Source organism: Pinus tabuliformis, chromosome 5_1 (assembly GCF_031772625.1).
Source record: "Pinus tabuliformis cultivar Carrire ecotype Pingquan chromosome 5_1, CPIR1, whole genome shotgun sequence".
Taxonomy (NCBI): Eukaryota; Viridiplantae; Streptophyta; class Pinopsida; order Pinales; family Pinaceae; genus Pinus; species Pinus tabuliformis.
The window spans coordinates 179,956,109-179,968,259 of NC_142305.1; the positions used below are offsets into that span (position 1 = coordinate 179,956,109).

The 12,151-nt window shown below is 34.7% G+C and overlaps 2 pseudogenes; both read left to right on the forward strand.

Moving 5' to 3' along the window:
• The first annotated feature begins 4,921 nt into the window (after positions 1–4,921).
• On the forward strand, positions 4,922–7,677 carry LOC149164007 (DEAD-box ATP-dependent RNA helicase 15 pseudogene; annotated as a pseudogene).
• Positions 7,678–8,140: 463 nt separating this feature from the next.
• Positions 8,141–9,632, forward strand: LOC149164008 (DEAD-box ATP-dependent RNA helicase 15 pseudogene; annotated as a pseudogene).
• The last annotated feature ends 2,519 nt before the right edge of the window (positions 9,633–12,151 follow it).

Here is a 12,151-nt window from a genome sequence, read left to right on the forward strand (position 1 = left end):
CTTTCTTTGCTTCCGACCCGTTGGATTAAGAGAGATGCTCTTTGAATGATTTCCTGTGCCTTTTGCAATTCCTAATCTCCTGTTTTGCCTATCTAGTTCCGCCTTTTGTCTTGCGATGAAGAGATCATTGTTCTTCCTTATTTCTTCTTCCGGAATATTTTACAGCCCTTGAGTTCTCCAATTTTTTTCCATATCTGGGAGGTTCACCTTCCTTTTCTAGAACTTCATTGAGCTCCATCTCCTCACTACCCCCATCGCTGGTTAGCATATCAGTATCTTCATCGCACTGGTCTTCTAACTCTTGCATTTGGACTTCTGTTCTGATTATATTTTCCTCCCCGTCCTTTGTTTTGTGTCTTAGCTTGTCTTTTGGTTCTTCATTAAATTTTGTTTCCCTGTTTGTTCCTTCTGAATCTGTATCGGTTTCCAGAATGTTGAAGGTGTTGTTGATGATGCCTGGGCCTGCCTCTACTCTGTATATTCTTTTTCTGTTAGCTCTTTGTCTTGTTTTTGGCTTTGTGAAGGCTTCTTTTCTCTTTGTTGCTTCCTCTGGTTTGTGCTCTTCCCCTGTCTTGTTTAAAGGGCATTCTCTGACAAGGTGTTCGTGTTCATGACACCTTCTGCATCAGAAGGGGATTTGCTCATAATCGATGGCTTGATAGTAGTTCTCATCTCTGAATTCCAGCCATAAGCCTTCATGCAGGGCTCCTGAGACGTCCATCTCCACACAGATTCTTGCACAGGAAGTGTATCTTCGTTGCATCGTTGCTTCTGAAGCTTTGATGAAGATTCTGAAACGATCTCCTATTTCCTTAAGCGTCGTGAGTCCCCAATAGTCTATTGGAAGGGAGAATAGGCGGATCCACACAGGAACCTGTGTGAATGTTTATTTTTCAGGCACAAAGTTTGCTTTCCAGGGTCTCATGTAGAGTCCTGCTGAGGCAAAGAAGTATGGTCCTCCATCGAAGACTCTATCCTTGTCCTCTAAGTTCGTAAAGACAACTGTAAAAAAACCTTTTGCCCCAAGGTGTAGTTTAACATCACCTTTAGGTTTCCAATGTTGCTTGATCCATTAGCAGAGTGCTCGTTCCGTTGGCCACAGTCCCATGAACTTGCATATTATTGCATGTTCCATCATGTGGTCTCTATAAGCTTGAATGTCCGGATCTGAGAAGACCACTTGGAGGGTTTCATTTTTTTTCGGTTTGCATGCTCCTTGCGTTGCCTTGTTGGAGCTGGGGTTTGAAGCTTTTGCTTTCTCCTCTTCCTCTTGAGGGTGCTTCTCTGCCCCATGTTCCTCTTCGCCTTCTGTTTGGATTATTATTGGTACTGTGTCTCTTTGGCTTGCATCTACTCTTTTGTCGTTATTCTCCTGTCCATTGTTTACTTTTTCTTTCATCTTTGGGTTGTTTCTTGTTTCTTTTTGCAACTGCTGTGTCCTTTCTCTGCTGGTTCCGTTGTTTTCCTTACGCTCTCCATAACCAGTGATTTTAAATCCTTCCTGCGCTTTCTGTTTCTGCATTACTACTTGCTTGAAGGATGGGGTCCCAGTGGACCCCCCGTTTACCATTTGTCGGGTCAGTCTTCGACTTCTGTAAAGTAAATCCACTAATCTGTCTCTATGTGCTTCCAGAGCTGTTGTTGAGCTTGCAAAATTGCAGCACCGAACCCTAGACCTCGAAGCTCATGCGCTTGAGACTCATTCCGCCAATATTTCCTTCAGTCTTACCCCAAAGCCAGAATGGATATTTTTTAAATAACAATTATTATTATTAAAAAATATAGCTATTATTATTAAATAATTAAACAATAATAAATAATTTTAAATTAAATAATATTAAATATTAAATAATTTAATTAAATAATAGTAGTAACAATAATATTGTTTAATAATTTACTTAAATATTATTAATAATTTATGAATAATAATTAACTAATTTATTTACATTAAAAAAATTATTTAATTATTTTTTATATTAATTAATTATTATTAAATAATAATAAAAAGAAGAAGAATTATTTAATTAATATTTTTTAAATAAAATTCACTTAATTATTTTATTATTATTATTATTTAGTAAAAAAATCAATCATGGTCAATCATGGTTCACTATGGTTGATCATGATTGATTTTCATATTGAGATCATCTTTATCACAATGTGATGTTGGACCATAGATAACCATATGGTTGACCATTAATAACAATGGTGGAGTATAGTTGATGATTGTTAACTGCATTATTGACATTCAATTCATAAATGTTTGAAATCCATATTATGAAAGAGACATTCTTTTGGCCAATTCTAAGGTAATTATTTATTAGATTATTTTAAATCTATATTTTTAAATTGTGAATGGTTGACTTCGCTTTGGTCTTATTAAGTTATGATTGTTGATTTGTACTTGGCTGGTACAACTACTCCTACCAACAATGTGGCCACCAATATCCCCAAGGCAATTAATCAAAGTACTTTCGTTGATTCCTAACAGTGGAATCGATCGTGCCGTGCATTTCTGAATCTGACATTGACGGGAAGGTGTGGAAAATATGAAATGTTAGGTACTGGCGTTAATTTGAACTTCTCAAATATAATTACAAGTATTATATTTTTCCGAATATAATTACAAGTGAGTATTAGCTATTATAGTTATTATGTAGTACTTATTATATTTTTCCGAATATAATTACAAGTGAGTATTAGCTATTATAGTTATTATGTAGTACTCATTAAATATTGATAATATCATACATATTAAATATTAATATTATACTATCTAATTTAAAACTTTAAATTTATTTTAAAATTAAAAGAAATAATAAAGTTTTAAATTTATTTTAAAATTAAAAGAAATAATAATTTTATTATTTTAGAATTATATTTTTAATAAAAGAGAATTTTGTTTGGGTAACTTAATGAAAATGTAATTTATAATTTCATACATTTATAAAAAAAAAAAAATTATTTATTTATTTATTTTTAATTCCTCCAAAAATAGAAAAAAAAATATTTTTAATAAAAGTAAATACCAAAAATTAATCAAGGTTTTCATAATTTTAATAAGTAAATATCCAAAATTAATTAATATTTTCATAATTTTGATAAAAGTAAATGTCAAAAATTGATTAAGTAAAATTATTTTGAAGTTAAAAATAATAGTGTTATTAATTGAAAATTATAATTTTACCAAGGCCACATAGTTAGGTTTCCCTATTGCTTAGTTTAATTATTGAATTTTGAAAGATATGAACAAAGTATTATTTTATGTTCTTCATCATTAATGTAAATTTATATATGGTTAGCATGTTCTCCCATGTGCAATTTTGTTATTTATTTGCAAATGTAATTGGAAATTTGTATTTGATGATTTTTCGTTAAAAAGAAGCACATCAATGTATTTTTTAATACTATACTCATAATTGTTTTATAATTTGATGCTTATTGAAAAGTTACAAGCTACAATTTACTTGAAATTTAATTAGAACAAATGTTATATGCTTAGTTTAAATATAGCTAAATTGAACTAAAAACATGAGTTCATGTTAGTGTTAAAATTTAGAATTTAACTCCTTTAGGTTTTACTAGTGGCTTAGCTAAATTAAAGTGAAAACACTGAATTTATGTTAGTGTTAAAATCTAGAATTTAGTCAATTTAGGTTTTACCAACGGCTTAGTCTAACTTAGAGATGAAAAAGCCTTTTTTTCATGTGAATTCACCAAAATCTAGCAATACAATTTGAAGATTTGTTGTTTTTTAAAATACATTTTTGAATATCGATCTAGCATCTGGAAAACCCAGGGCACTCAAATTATGGAGATTAAACAATTTAAACTCAAGTTTAAAAAAAAAAATCAAATTATGGAGATTAAACAACTTAAACTCAAGTTAAAAAAAAAAAAAAAAAAAAAAAAAAACAAACAAACAAACAAAACAAAACAAAAACAAAAACAAACAAAAAAAGGTTGGATTTTAAACGTGAATTCACCAAAATCCAGCAATACAATTTGAAGATTTGTTGTTTTTTAAAATACATTTTTGAATATCGATTCAGCAACGGAAAACCGGGCACTCAAATTATGGAGATTAAACAATTTAAAAAAAAATTGTCCGATTTTAATCCATAAATTTGCCACAATGGCAAAGCCAATTACTCCAACAACAAAAAATTCCAATGTGTTTGCTGCAGAGATATTTCAGTTTTTTTTAATGATTAAAAGTACTTAGTTAGTGGTTTAAATTTCATTACAGGTGGGGAAGAGCCTTCGGTGTGGGTCCAACATACTTCCGAAATTTGAAAAAAATACCGTTATATAAATTAGAATAGAAAAAATTGGAGATTATATATTTTATAAATATTTATAAATAAAAATTTATTATTCTTGGTTATAGGAATTTATTATTTTTAGTCAGTAAAAATTTATTATTTTCTACTATATTTTAATATGAAAATTATTGTTTTATACAACTGATTTTTTTTAATATGTAATTTGTTGTTTACTTTTTTGTGTTTTAACTTTTTAAATATTAATTTTTTATTAACAAAAATCCTTACCAAATTAGATTGCCATGGTTGGTTTTAAATAAAATTATATTTTTAATGTTTTAAATAATATAAACTAGCATTTGCACCAAATGTTGCAAAGGAAACGCCGTAAGGCATAAAGTGCGGAAGAATAACAACATCAACATGTGAATGAACGTTGTTGAAAGCGAAAGTATGTATCATAACTTCAAACTACATGCAATGATATCTTTCTGAGTATTCAGAGCAAAAAATGTGAAACAAAAATGGTTGTCTATCTTTATTCAATATATATTGATGCAGTGTAATGAAGTGTAATGAAGTATGTGGCATCACAAAGCAAATTGCACACATACTATCTGGATTTACCTTCTTTCAATTATTAGTTTCTGACTTGAGGTAAGATATTATGCCTGAAAGTCACTGTTGCACAAGTCACTTTTCATCTTTTTAAAAAAACCTTCTGATTGTGATTATGTTCTTTTAGGTTTTAGTCTCTAAAGCTCTTCCATTGGATCCTTTATTCAACCTTCAAGTTGGCTCTCTGATCTGCAGTACATATTTTTTATTTATTTCATGAGTGCGCTGTAAATCCGTGGTTAACATTGTGTTTCAAACGAATGGGCAAAAATAAGATGTAAGATGGTGGCATTTACAATAATCTTGTATGCATAAACAATTTGACAGAAAACAGGCTTCATACAGATCCATCCTACAACAGCTCTGATAATATTTTGGACATTTTGTTGACTGCTGGATTTTAAGCCAGAATATTACTGGAGTTTGACTGTTTTGACCGATTCAGCCTCTAATAAATTCTCCCATCACTGAAGAAAATGTGAATCATACAATCCGGATCGCATAGAGAAGAAACCGTGATCTTGTTTGGCAGCTAGTCTTTCAACTTGAGTTGCAAAATGTGGGTTTGCATGAGTAAGCTTGGGCATATGAACTCCAAATGGATCATTCTTGCTCTGTAAATACCAATAAATCTTGGATGAGTATCAAAGGTCAACAGATTAACACTCCAAACCTTAAAACCCTGAAAGGCTACCTGAAATATGAGTTGTGAGAATTAAAGTAAAACAAATGGAACTTTAACATGTCAATCACACTATAACAAGGGTCTTTTACTTGCAAATCTATTCCAAACACCAAAATTTCAGCCTTTTATTTGCAAATCGCTTCCAAATAACAAAATTTCAACTTTTTACTTGCAAATTGATTCTAAACACTAAAACTCCATAAGCCGGAATTGGTGATTTGAAATGAAAAATGCGCACAAAGAAATGATGGATGACTAATCTTAAGACAAGTTCCTACATTGAAATCACAGAATGGGAAATCGTGGGAAGCAGTGGCGGTTATCTCTGCATTAGGTAGTTGATTTATAAGAACATCATCCCCATTAAAGGCAGAAATTACCGATGTCATAGGCACAACAGCAAGTGCTACCAACAGGGCATGCATAACAGTGATCGAACTTTGCTGGAGGTGTGACTGGAGACGGAGGGGAAAAGTATTCAGACAGAGATCACACTGACTTTTAACCGGAGAAAAACCCTCTCAGGAATTGAAAAAATCCAATGTATATTCATAAAAGACATGCATTTGCGCGCTTGTCACTCGTGGCTTCCAGTTTAAGTTGCTACAATGATATATTGTTAATTCTCTGTTCGGCTTGGTCTCCATTATTCACGCACTATTTTTGCGTTTTCAAACTTCAGGGAGATGACAAGTGTAAAAGAAGTCTTAACTGTCAAACAAGCTAAATGTAATGTTTGTTCCCTTTAGTCATACCTCAAAGAATATATTATATTCAACGAGAAAGAGTCTACATATCTTCTGTGAATCTATTCACATTATTCATGCGCTATTTTTGCCTTTCAAACTTCAGAGAGGTGGCGATAAGCGTAGAAGTAGTTTCAAAGTTGAGACATTTTAACATTAACTTCAATAAGAATCAGGTACACAAATTTTACCAATTGAGGTCATGCATCTGACACATAAGAACAATCGTGACTCCCATAAACGAATGGGCAAAAATAAGATGTAAGATGGTGGCATTTACAATAATCTTGTATGCATAAACAATTTGACAGAAAACCGACTTCATACAGTTCCATCCTACAACAGCTCTGATAATATTTTGGACATTTTGTTGACTGCTGGATTTGAAGCCAGATTATTACTGGAGTTTGACTGTTTTGAGCGATTCGGCCTCTAATAAATTTTCCCATCACTGAAGAAAATGTGAATCACGCAATCCGGATCGCATAGAGAAGAAACCGTGATGTCCTTGATGTCCTGGATTTCAACCAGGTGGTTATATTTGTGAAGAGTGTGAAAAGGGCTTCTGAGCTATCCAAGCTGCTGGTGGGGTGCAGCTTTCCTTGTACCTGCATTCATTCTGGAATGCAGCAGGATGAAAGACTGATGAGATACAAAAGTTTCAAGGAGGGGAATAAGAGGCTTCTGGTTGCAACTGATCTGGTAGGCAGGGGATTTGACATTGAAAGAGTTAATATTGTTATCCACTATGACATGCCTGAGTCTGCAGATACTTATTTGCACAGGGTTGGAAGGGCTGGACGGTTTGGCACAAAGGGTCTTGCAATTACCTTTGTTTCTTCTGCTTCTTCATCAGAGGAGGATGTGCTGAAGCAGGTTCAAGAACGTTTTGCAGTTGATATCAAGGCACTCCCAGCACATATAGAAGCATCAACATACTGATACATGCCATCATAGCCATTGAAATCTGCTCTGGTGTCTGCAATAATTATCCTTCTCATTCATCTCAGTTTTGGCATGGTCTGGTTTTGTTTTCTGTTCATATGCCTTACCTTCATATGCCGGTTCTTCTACCAAATTTATTGCACTTCTAAATTTAGAAGAACCTTTCCTCCTCTAACTTCAATTAACAATTTTCTCTTCTACTTCTACTTGGATATTTCTGCTTATTTTCAGGCCTTTACAAAGGCAAAGTCCTTAAATCAATGCCACCATTTCTGTTGCATTGTGGGTTGTAAAGTGCAGAAAATCATGGACTATTTTGTTCAAAGTTTCTTTTAACACATTCTAATCTCATGTTGTGTAGTTTAGAGTTTAGAATCAAGCCTCGTCACAAAGTTTTGAAATCTATTAGTGCAATGCAACCCTCGAAGCGTCTACCATGGAGAAAGTTGAGAGCACTTGGCACTAATAGTTACAATCTTTGGTAGGGAACCAAAGACTGCTAAGTCAGCTTTCATACAACTTATAGGTGGTTCTCTCAAATGTATTTTAAATATCACCCTATGAATTTGTCACCAATTGAAATGTAATAGTGACTACATGACATTTAATTAGTGTGGTTGATGCAGGGTTGGTGGAAAACATAACCAACATAGCCAGAAAAGGCAGTTCTCTCAAATGTACTTTAAATATCACCCTATGAAGTTGTCACCAATTTGAATGAGATGGGTATGTCTGTTGAATCTTGATTTATATAATTTCTGAGAGTGCTTTGAGACACACATGGCTGGTTTTCTGCATCATTATTTCATCTTTTACAGCAATAAAACCTCTTCTGCTATTTCATCATAAACCTGCGCTTGTGCTTCATATTTTTAGTGAAAATGGCAAAACAAGGAGTAGACAATGTGGAAGAGTTGAAGGAAGAGATTTATAATGAAGAGCTCCTGGACCATGAAGAAGAGGAATTGGACGCACAAGCATTGGAGGAACATTTTGCCACTGATGAAGCCTCCAAGAAAGGTTATGTGGGATTTCCTACTGAAGCCAGAGCTCCTTCGAGCAATTGTGGACTCTGGATTTGAACATCCCTCATAAGTTCCGCACGAGTGCATTCCTCAGGCGATTCTGGGCATGGATGTACTCTGCCAGGCCAAATCTGGAATGGGGGAAAACAGCAGTTTTCGTGCTTTCAACTCTGCAGCAGATCGAACCCACAGAAGGCCAAGTCTCTGCCCTAGTTTTGTGCCATACTAGAGAATTGGCATACCAGATATGCCATGAATTTGAGAGGTTTATGACTCATCTGAAAGAATTGAAGGTTGTTGTATTCTATGGAGGCCTGCCTATCAAAACTCACAAGGAAATATTAAAAAATGAATCCCCCCAAATAGTTGTTGGGACCCCTGCAAGGATTCTGGCATTGGCAAAAGACAAGGATCTCAGTCTGAGAAATATCAGGCATTTTATTCTGGATGAATGTGACAAAATGCTGGAATCTTTGGACATGAGGAGAGATGTACAGGCCATTTTCAAGATGACCCCTCATGACAAGCAGGTCATGATGTTTTCAGCCACACTGAGCAAGGAAATCAGGCCTGTCTGCAAAAAATTCATGCAGGATCCTATGGAGATATATGTTGATGATGAGGCCAAGCTCACACTTCATGGTCTAGTTCAGCACTATATAAAACTGGCTGAGGTAGAAAAGAACAGGAAGCTGACTGATTTGCTGGATGTCCTGGATTTCAACCAGGTGGTTATATTTGTGAAGAGTGTGAAAAGGGCTTCTGAGCTATCCAAGCTGCTGGTGGGGTGCAGCTTTCCTTGTACCTGCATTCATTCTGGAATGCAGCAAGATGAAAGACTGATGAGATATAAAAGTTTCAAGGAGGGGAATAAGAGGCTTCTGGTTGCAACTGATCTGGTAGGCAGGGGAATTGACATTGAAAGAGTTAATATTGTTATCAACTATGACATGCCTGAGTCTGCAGATACTTATTTTCACAGGGTTGGAAGGGCTGGACGGTTTGGCACAAAGGTCTTGCAATTACCTTTGTTTCTTCTGCTTCTTCATCAGAGGAGGATGTGCTGAAGCAGGTTCAAGAACATTTTGCAGTTGATATCAAGGCACTCCCAGCACATATAGAAGCATCAACATACATGCCATCATGGCCATTGAAATCTGCTCTGGTGTCTGCAATAATTATCCTTCTCATTCATCTCAGTTTTGGCATGGTCTGGTTTTGTTTTCTGTTCATAAAAACACAGCAGATTCATAAAATTGAAAGGAACAATGGCCATCAACGCATTTGTAGACAGACCATCACAATTTCAGTCTTATCCACGACTAAGACATATTTGGTTTTTCTATGAGAGCCATGCGTGTTTTCTTCTATTTTATTAATCTGAAACCAATGAACATAAAAGCAGGTAAATCGGACTTTAAAAGCACATCAATATAAAAACAAGTAGGATGCCAAAGCAGATCCTATACCTAGGCTATCAAACCCAAAAAAACAAAATAAGTATGTAGAAGAAAGAGGCACAAAAATGTGGCATCAAAACAAATGTATTCTAGACACAGATGAACAGAACTTACCGCAACCAATAACAGCCGCAAGCTGAAGGGTAGGTGTTGGAGCATACAGGAAGGGGGAAATAAAATGGAAGACAGTTTGTAAACGAATAGTTGAATGGTGGATAAAGATCAAATCCATCAGACATGCCAGCACGTATTCACGCATGGAACAATCCTCATGATAGAGTGCCGTCTCAAATATAGGTAGAAGCCTGAAAAAAATGAGTCTGGAATTGAAGCAGCAGGAGCATGCCAATTTAAGTGCCAACAACCTGGTCTCTGAATCTTTAGATTGCAATCCATTTCCAAGATAAATTGCTAGTCTAGACTTCATCAAAGCTTCCTCCTCCTCCTTTGCCTCTTTCTCCAGCACATACTAAAAATCACCAAAATGAAATAACCATTAACTTCTGAACATAAACGTTAAACGCTAAACCCTAAACCCCCATTTTTAATAATAAATCCTAAACGTTAACACTCGGCTACCTTCGAATTATAAAATCTAAAACCTGCACTCTAGAACAGAGCCGTTTGCTGTTGGCGTTCTCAAGTCTAAACCCTAGACTCCTAAGTCAGATATGCAGTTTAAAATACATCATTTATACTCTAAACACAATGTTAATGGATCCTTAAAACCGAAATCATGAACCCCAACCTATCGTTGCAGTTTAAATTCTAAGATATGAATCACGAACCTGGTCGATCTCTACTGAACTTTAAAATTCAATCCTGAACCTTAAATGAGGTAAATTAAATACCTCTAAAAGACGATCTTGATCGAAAATGGAGCTGCAAATCTTCTCCTCCACAACATAAAGCATCTTCTCATTCGAGGATTTGCCAAACCCTAATTCGAACATTGCTTCCCTGAGGGCATGAAAACTGAAATCTACAATGCATTTGGCGTAATCCACCAAACTCTGGGCCTCGACAACGGAATTGGCGTTAAGGGCTCGGCGGAGCAGCTGAGAGCAAAGTTGTTTGCGGGTACTGAATGGCAAAACAAAACCCTCAGATTTGAGGGAATCCAAAATTCCTAATATTGCTAATAATTTAAATTTCAGACCCCCAGCGATAAATTGACGATAACAATAAATGTAACAATGATTAAGACTTTGAAAATCTATAATCACTTTCATGGATAGTTTCAACATTTCAGGCATGTTGCATGAACCTTATTAAACCAGTTCTCAATGAATAATCCCTTATAGTTGTGAGGAAAGGAAATCATTACAACTCATATCAGTTGCAAGAAAGTGTTTTTTGTCAATTGGTAATAAGCACCAGTACACCTCATGAAAATTAAAGTATTCTTAAAAGCTAAATCAAATGAAGTCATTCTAGAATTACACTAGACATTATGTCTTCCATTTGCATTTACCTCACTTAAGGTAATGCATAATTGCATTGAATGAGAGAACAAAGCACTGAAAAGCAGAAACTATCCTGGACCTACATTTCCAAACTACTTAGCATACAGTTTCAAAGTTGAAAAATTTATAGTAACCTTCTGCCTCCAATTTAATTGCATTCTTAGCCAAGAAACACTTTAGACTTGTTTTTCTATATTCGTGTGTGTTTTTTTTTCGTTCTTTCTGGAAATGATCTGCCTTTTCCAAGCATTAAGTTTCGTAGACTTGTATCAAAGCCTGCAATATCTCTGTCCTATTGCTAAATATAAAAACAAAAAACCAAAAAAGCTATTTATAAAGGTTCCAGAACAAAGGTCAATACCAAAGAACTCCACATGAAGAAAGGAATAAACTCAAACATGTATCATCCTTCTATTTAAAACCAGAAACAATCAGAGCAGTTCACTTCCAGCTACATTAATTGATAGAAAGCAGGGAAAGAGTCTGAGACCTTAAACCCCGATCTTTGAGTTGCTATAGAAACAGCTTGGAATTGTGGATAATCATTCAACTTGGATGCTACATAAGATCTTCCAATCTGCATCGAGATTCACTAAGGATAAATGAAACATGTAGATAACTCTTTATTATCCCTGCTGAAGAACATAGAGCTAGACAAGCATTCCAAAACATACAAGAGGTTTGAGACAGTGGATGTTATTAATTTCCTTTAATCTTCTTTACATTCATCTTTATTTGAGATACAATACTTTGCAGTGGGTTCACCAGTTTCCTTGGTATAATACAGGCCCACATAATCTCATATCTTTCCTACTATTTCCAACAGAATACCGTGGGGGCACATAATTTTATGAACCTATTGGAAATGCTTACCTAAAATTAATTTCCTGCTCACTGAAAATCAGTGCCTATATTTAAAGTCACAGCTACCAATATTGTAT